General features: G+C 35.4%; 1 long non-coding RNA gene across 2 annotated transcripts; it reads right to left on the reverse strand.

Annotated features, from left to right (window-relative positions):
* Positions 1–1033: 1033 nt before the first annotated feature.
* On the reverse strand, positions 1034–4720 carry LOC130233617 (uncharacterized). 2 transcript variants are annotated; one of them, XR_008838221.1, is made up of 6 exons: positions 4562–4720; positions 4359–4415; positions 3888–4013; positions 3728–3796; positions 3120–3173; positions 1034–1799 (listed from the first exon to the last, which is right to left on the reverse strand). It is a non-coding gene; the product is annotated as an uncharacterized LOC130233617 (long non-coding RNA). The 2 variants fall into 2 exon arrangements; XR_008838220.1 differs by having other exon boundaries at positions 1040–1799; positions 3939–4013.
* Positions 4721–8885: the final 4165 nt, after the last annotated feature.

Consider the following 8885-nt stretch of genomic DNA (forward strand, 5'->3'; position numbering starts at 1 on the left):
CCTGAAGAAAAACCCTTGAGAAGAAGAAAAAAACCAGGCTCAGATGGGCAAGACCATTTCTGCTCTGGCCAAACGTTTTGTGCAGAGCTGCAGTCCAAGTGCCGGAGGCTGGAAGCTGGACCTCAGTGGAGACTCGTCTGTCCCTGAAACTTTTGGTCTTTGCGTTTCAAGTCCCAAATATTGCAAAATTTTGCTAAAAATGAGACTAATCAAAAATAAAAAATAAAGGCATGTCAGCATGGCCAGCAAACAGTCTAGATTTAAACCCAACTGAAAATGATGGAAGTTGACAAACTAGGTTTTGTTTGCAAAGCTGATCTGTCAACTGCTACTCAAAATACCTATACTTCATACAAAATATAGATTTTTTTTAGAAAGTCAATGCCCAAAATTATTCAGGCATAAAGTGGGCAGAAAAGGGAACTGTTGATTGGAGAACTGTTTTTTCCTCAGATTAAATATCATTGTTAGGCTTATGGACTGACTGACAAATGAGGAAGTGTAATGCAAAATGTCCTTTGTTATTTGTTTGTGGTAGTTTTTGTGGTGTAGTGGTTCATTGTAATTACAAAATATCATCCTGCAAGTCAAAAGGGACAAACCCAATACTGGATTGTATGTTGTGATTGTTAACCCAACAAAAAGATCGCTCTTTTGCAGTGGCAGGTCCTAAACCAAGCTTAAGCCAAGCTTAAGACCCACTTGTTTAAATTGGCTTTTGATTCATAGCACTGACACTTTATGTTTTAATGTTTGTTGGATTTTATTGATTTTTTTTGTGTTGTTTCGCATCGTCTACTTTTCTGTTGTTGTATAATTTGCTTTTACGTGTGTAAAGCACGTTGGTTTAACGTAGTTGTTGTAAAGTGCTATATAAATAAAAGTTGATTGATTGATTAATTGATTGATAATTAAAAATGAATGTAACTCAAAAAGGGTCAGAAATATATTCTAGAACATATTGTGACTAAAATGACTAAAAATACAAACAAATCTACAGCAATACAGACTTCAGCTATCAAAATTGTATTCATATAATAATGAAGATATGTTTCATTTATTTTCAAAGCGTATCACAATATCACAGATACAAATGGAGCCAATAAAATGCATCATATTTGATCACAAAGTAAATTTGTCACTTTGAAGACGTTTCAACATCAAGTGCATAAACAATAACATAAACGGCTTAGTCCCTTTATTAATGCGGGCTTGCCACAGCAGAATGAACCACCAACTTGTCCAGCATATGTTTTTGCACAGCGGATGCCCTTTCAGCTGCAACCCAGTACTGGGAAAAACAGTAACAACAACAATAACAAAAATTCTCATTTTCTAAAGCAGCTCTCCAAAACGCAGTATTTTTTAAATTACAATTAAAATTCAGAAAGAGCCCAACTGTCCATTATACAGGAGACAGTACAGCAGCCAAGTAAATAATAAGAAATTAGACCTTTGGACAGCAACATTTCAAAACATCATCACTTTTTGTAAGGTTGTTTTTCCTTCAGAATGAATTTTCTCAGTATCCTCCACTCAGATTGAAAAACTGCACTATACACATCTACACAAAGTTTAGCAGATATATTTATAATAAAAAGTGTAGTGCAATAAATTTGTTCATGTGCAAGAGAAAAAAAATCTCTTTAAAACAGGCAGGCTATGAAGTTACATGCAAATATATATAAACACTAATTGAGCAATATAGAGGAAGACCCTGCTTGAAAACACACAAGTGCAAATGCAACTATTGCATAAAACATTAAACAAATTACAAAAGTACAAATCCAGGGGGATTTCTGCAAATAAAAAAAGAAAAATGATTAAAGTTGTGGCATTTAATGGCGATAAATGACTATATATAAACATACAGTTAAATCCAAATTCACAGTCCCAGTCCTGAGCGTATTCACAACATTCCGAAGTGTGAGCTGTTTCATTTTATCAAGTGTTTGCACAGACCAAAAAAAAAAAAGGCTTCATATGATCTCAACATATCGCCAGCAGCCACTCTATCAATTCTGTTAGCCTGTACATGGTATATGGATCATTTTCACTGAGCGGCACTGATACAGCACAGTACATGCTTATAGTACTCAGGCGTACATTTCACAACTAGGCCTTCAGTGTCATTCCAAGTTAATTAATACTCTATGAAGGAATCCATAAATTAATTAATGCATGCATACAATTGGTTATTTTATATGAGATTATCATGATTTGATTTGATTTCATTATTATGATAATATAATTATTTCATTAACAAAGCCCAAACTGGAACTAATCTGGCAAAATAATTTAAGATTATGGTGCAAAAATGAATACACCCCAATGAATATGTTCGGGAAAAATATACAATAACATTTTTATAAAGACGAAAAATAATAATGAAGTATTTTGGGCTACAGCGTGTGAGTTTGTGCAACTGTCTGTGAGCTTGTGCTTCGTCTCATATTTCTTTTGTCAGACTTCTAGTGTCCACCCCATCCAGTTTATCCTTTTATAGTTTATGGTTTAATTATATTCTTTATATTGTTTGTTTTATATAGTACCTTTTAAGTGTTTAGTTTCTTTTATTGTTTTTATTTCTTCCTGTTCTTGTTTCAGTAGTTAAGTCTAACTTTCTCTTTCCTTTTTGTTTTTCTACATTTTTATATCTTTTATAATTATTATGATGATTTAATTTTTTTAAGTTTATTGTTAGTTTAGTGTTCCCATTCTGTCTTTGCGTCTCTCTCTCGGTCTCTCTCTCTCTGTCACTTCCCACTGTGAGTCACTGGCTGCTGGTGTCCTCTGTAGTAATCGACTTCTCTCCCGGATTTCTAGTCTGCAGTGCCTCCTCCAAGGTCTTTACCACCTCCTGCCTGGCCTGCGCATACCTGCTCAGTCTCCTGGTGTTCTGTGGCTGCTGACTACTCCATCCAGCACACCTCAAACACTACCACTTTTCTCTGTCTGCTCCATCCAGGACTCTCCAGCACTGTTCATCACTGTAGAACTGTGCTCCACCTAACCCCTATTTCCCATAAGATTATCAATAAACACCTCCTGCACTCATTCTGCTTTTGAGTCCTCCTTCCTCTAACCGTGACCTTTAAAATATGTGTCTGTGTATTTACCTGTTTTTGTAATTAAAGTTTTGCTTGTAGTTGGATCTGTTTGTGTAGTTTTGACTGCGGAAACAGTAGAAACACAGAAACAGAAAATATAATTTGCATTAAAGCTTATAATTGTCAGCCTATAAAGGTTTTATACTCGAAAGTCACACCAATAAGCAGTAAATGTGTAAAATCTACATCAACATAACATCAGCATGTTTGGATATCAGGCAAAGACATTACTTTGCCTAGGTTTTTGACAGTGCATATTTTAATCTGCTTTAAGTCGTGGCCATATCATCACCCTTGAGTGTGCAATATTTCATAATACCTATCTTCCCCATTGTGAGTTATTTTACTGATTATATGCAGACAAGTATACTAAAAACCGCCAAAAATTTTTCTTATTAAAATATCTGATTTACAGGTTTACAAACAAATCAATATATACAGTCAAGCCTGAAATTATTCATACCCCTGGCGTTTTATCCAATGTAAATAAAAGCTAAGAAATATTCTTTGTTTTCCACAATACCTTTTGTATATCGTCTTATTAACTGTTGTGAGAAGTCTGTATCATTTCCGGTCAAAAACGGCTAATCGTTTTCTCTATATATGATGTTATTTACCTGTAGTCTGTGATTGTGTGCTTGATGTTAATGTTGTTTTTGTAGTTGGACCTGTTTGTGGAGTATTGACTGCAGAAACAGTAGAAATATAGAAACAGAAAATACACTCAGCATTAATGCCTGTATTAAAAAATTGCTTAAAGGGGCTAGTAATGCTGACCTTAAAATGGAATAAAAATTGCTTTCATTCCAGCCAGATGATGTTGTTTACCTGTAGTCTGTGATTGTGCATTTGATGCTGTAATTACTGTTGTGTTTGTAGTTGGAGCTGCTTGTGTAGTATTGACTGTATAGAAACACAGAAACAGAACTCACTCAACAATAAAGCTTATTCAAATAACTCGATTAACAGGTTTACAGACAGATATTAACAATAGTGCCACAATTATGGTAATATTTTACTGTTCTGTTGGATCTTACTTTTTACCCTAAATCTATTGTTTATTTTATTTAAGACTACTTTTATTGCAGCCAAACTAAAGTAAATAAGACTTTCTCCAGAAAAAAAATCTATTATGAAAAATACTTCAAAAGTTTCCTTGCTCTCAAACATTAATTGTAAAATACATTTGAAAAAGAAGCAACATTTCATAAAGGGTTAATCATTTTGTCTGTATATGATGTTATTTACCTGTGGTCTGTGATTGTGTGTTTGATGTTGTATTTACTGTTGTGTTTGTAGTTGGATCTGTTTGTGTAGAAAACAGTAAAATATAGAAACATAAAATACACTCAGCATTAGTGCCTGTATTAAAATATGCTTAAATGGGCTAAGAACATTGACCTTAAAATGGAAATAAATTGCTTTCATTCCAGCCAAATGATGTTATTTACCTGTAGTCTGTGATTGTGCGTTCGATGCTGTAATTACTGTTGTGTTTGTAACTGGATTTGCTTGTGTAGTTTTGACTGCAGAAACAGAAACACAGAAACAGAAAATTTACTCCACATTAATGCCAGGTTATTGATTTTTTATCATATTGCTTGGGGTTTTCTTACTTATTCATTATCTGTCTTTTATTCATTGAATCATTATTGCTTTATTTCGGATTATAAGCCTTTTATGCGTTTTAGTTGTATTTCTTTAAATGATGTTCATGAGTATTATTATTCATGATTATTGCCTATTAGTGTCATATTTGTGTTTAAAAAATTCAAAAAAAATTCAAAACTGCTTTTATTCTACCTGAAATAAAACAAATAAGACTTTCTCCAGAAGAAAAAATATTATCAGACATACTGTGACAATTCCCTTGCTCTGTTTCATCATTTAGGAAAATTTAAAAAAAGAGAAAAACTCAAATGGGGGCTATTAAATCTGACTTCAACTGTATATTAAAATAACCTGATTTATAGGTTTACACATAAATCTATAACCAGGAAATTTACTAAACCCTGTTAACAAGACTACATTTTAAAAAAAAAAAGGTTATTTGCTGGTGGTGACATCAAAATTCAAGCATTTATATTTTTTACTCTGACTGTCAGTCACAAAATTGTAGTTATATTTGATTGTTCTCTGTAATACTTTTACTTACTTGATTTTGTACATGAAAATAATATTTAACTGTACCTTGTTGGTTTGATGGTTTAGCCAGTAGGTTTAAGGGTCCATTTAGACCTATTATTATACTGTTGACTGCAGAGGTTGGTTGTGTAGTGGATGTGTCTGTGAGAAATAAAAAAAGCATAAAAAAAAAGCATTACTGCTTTCATTTATGTGCTTTGTAACTATTTTCTCTTCAACAATCTACATCAACATAACATCAGTATGCTTAAAAATCAAGCAAAGGTATCAGTTTTCCAACACTGGATTTTATTTTTTTCCAATATATATTAAAAACAAAATTCTGGCCATATCACTACATCGAGTGTGCATCATTTTATATGAATTATGTTCCCATTGTTATTTATTCCTTTTATAGTAAGGCAACCACACATAAAGACATGTTCAGATGTTGTATACAAGACATTTATCAGGTTTTCATTAGTTAATCACATTTGTTTTGTAGTAGTTACTTGTGCATTTAAAGCCTCATTTCAAAATGTTTTTTATAGCTAGTAACAGAGACTTAATAATGCATTTATTAATACAGATATCAGAGTTTGAGTGTGTGTGTGTGTGTGTGTGTGTGTGTGTTTGTGTGTATCCTGCAGCAGCAGCGTTGCTATGTCTAAAATATTCTGCTTCAAGAACAAGAACACCCTTATTTTCACAATTGAGAATCTCATGTAAATTTTTAATTGCAAAACAAGAAGAACTGGCAACAGACACTTTATTCATGAGTGTGTTTCCATTTGAGTTTAAGTGTTTGTTTGTGTGTGTTTGAATAGGAGACAGCAGAAAAAGTGAGTGCTTTCCATACACACTAAAACAGTAAAAATGATACAGAAACGCTACTATTTCAAGTAATACTTCATTTTAAAAAATAAAGAAATAAAGAAATGTAGCACCCTCAATTGGTTTCAAGCTATTGAGTTTTTTGTATTGGACGCAAAAGAAGATATTTTGAAGAATGCTGGAAGCAAGTACTGATTGACATACATTGTAGTAAAATATATTATGGAAGTCAAAGGCTACTGATTTCCATAATTTTTCAACATGTATTATTTTGTGTTCAACTGAAGAAATAAACTCATCATTGGTAGTGGAGGTTTAATAAATGACAGAATTTTCATTTTTGGTTGTACATTTCCCACTGTTTGAGGGATTTGATTCTTTTGCTGTATATGGATGTTTTTATTACCTAACGTTGTACGCCTAGTTTTTACAGTAGCCAGGGTGTCAGTAGTTGTTGAAGGGGCTGTTGTCATCATTGTCTGCAGTGTCGTAGTCTGTGTCGTTGTTGATGTCTGTGTCGTTGTTGTTGCCTGTGTGCCGTGCATTTATACTTCTGCATTCAGCATTCTTTTTGTGTTGCTCTGACAATCTACTTCCGAAATGGTAGCAGCAAGTTGGATTTCTATGTTCAGACCAATCACTAATCTCCACATAATTCAAACATTATATAAAATACAATAACAATTTTATTTACCTAATTTATTTAAAAAGCTTTGGACAACCTGTGCACAAAGTATATTGTTTTTCCTCAAAGCATCACAAAAATGTTCCTGAAGAAAAACTGTCCAGTTGCTTGAGGCGTCCACCTCACTTGGACTGAATATTTACCTGAATTGTCAGTTTGAGCCACGACCTGGCCCTAATAAATACATAAGATAAACACCTGACTTTAGTTTATAGAATTTACAGCTGCTAACATTTAGCTATTGCTATGGAGAGTCCTCATAAATCACAAAAACCATCCACTACTTGTGTGTGTATGTGTAATAATAATACAACCCAGACTCATTCTGAAAACGTAGTCCCGAGGACGTGTCTGGAGATCGCGAATTATGTAGACGGACGTACGTATGGCTGCATTTCATTTTTTAAGCAAACGCTGCGGGGCGGTATGACGCTGTTCCTTTTAGCGCTTGCCGGCTTACCGCTTACCTTCGTGTGGAGGGCTTTGCCGCTGCGACCAATTTGTCCGGTTAGCTCGTCCTGTACGTCGGCAGACTTGAGACGCAGAGAGCAGCTGACCACGACAACCGGGTTCAAGTCCGGGTAAGAGCGGTTCCAGAAATCAGGTAAGACTAAAACAGAATCCAAGAAATAAAGTGAAGAAGTTCATAACTGGGTGAGAATGTGGTAAAATCCGAAAACGCGGTAAAAAAAAATCAGATGAGGGCTTTTCTTTTTCTGGACGGCTTTGTAAATTGTTGGTTGGGTTTAGGGCGGGCGGTTCAATCAGTAAAATTGGTTGGGTTCAGGAAAGGAGGAGGGTGAGTCGCCCAGTCAATCATTCAGCCAGTCGGACGTTTGTTTGACAGCGGCCTCTGGTGGGTTTACACGAGAACAGCGCGGGCGCGAACGGCACTCGCGAGAGACATCTGAGAAGCCAAAAAGGCACACACAACGGCCTCTTGCGGATTCGCGAAAACCAAAAACTGCAAAAATACGTACCTCCTGGGACGTATTTCGCGGTCTCCAGAAACGTCCTCGGGACCACGTTTTCAGAATGAGCCTAGGTTGTAATAATAATAATAATAATAATAATAATAATAATAATAATAATAATAATAATAATAATAATATTTATTTATATAGCGCCTTTCCAGAGCTCAAGGACACTTTGGTCAGTTTGGCAGATCAGAAGTGTAGTATTCAGAATTGAGTTTTAAGTAAAAATTTGAATTCAGAGATATCAGAGCAGAGATATCAGATAGCAGAGCGGAGTGAGCGTGGTAGAGTGTTCCAGATTTTGGGTGCAATAACACTAAATGATCTGCCCCCCATTAAAGAGAGGCGGTACCGAGGGACAGCGAGAAGGCCAGAGTCAGCGGAACGTAATGAACGAGTTGGGGTGTAGGGGACAAGCATGTTGCAGAGATAGGAGGGAGCTAGGCTATTTAGGGATCTAAATGCAAGGAGGATAATTTTGAATTTAATGCGGTATGCAACTGGGAGCCAATGGAGTTCGTACAAGATTGGGGTTATATGAGCAGAACTTTTTGTATGAGTGAGTATTCTAGCCGCAGAGTTTTGAATATACTGTAATCTGGAGATGAGGCTGGCAGGCAGACCAATGAAAAGGGCATTACAGTAGTCAATGCGTGAAGAGAAATGCATGGATGACAGACTCAGCATCCTTGCTACTGATGAAGGGACGCAGTTGGGAAATGCGACGTAAATGAAAGAATGCAGATTTAATAACAGATTTAATGTGAGACTGAAAAGAATGTAGAGTCAAAGATTACACCTACATTTTTTACAGAAGTAGATGTTTTAATGTGAGAGCCAGCAATTTCACAGGAGAAACTGGGCAAAATGTTGCTGGTAAGTGCTGGGGTGCCAATAAAAATCATCTCAGTTTTGTCCATGTTGAGTTTCAGAGAATTTGAGGTAAGCCAATCATTAATGTCCTTCACACAAGTAGAGATTTTCAAGATCAAGGTGACATGATGATGAGCTGGATTTCAATATTAGCTTAGAGACAGAATCAGGGGTCATCGGTGAAAAGCAAGACAGAGACTGACTGGATAGACCTGATAGATGGCTGAGCTCTGTATCAGTAGGGAAGCACTGATGGACAGCATTAGTCTTATCAAGCAGATA

This window comes from Danio aesculapii, chromosome 8 (genome assembly GCF_903798145.1).
Source record: "Danio aesculapii chromosome 8, fDanAes4.1, whole genome shotgun sequence".
Classification (NCBI taxonomy): domain Eukaryota; kingdom Metazoa; phylum Chordata; class Actinopteri; order Cypriniformes; family Danionidae; genus Danio; species Danio aesculapii.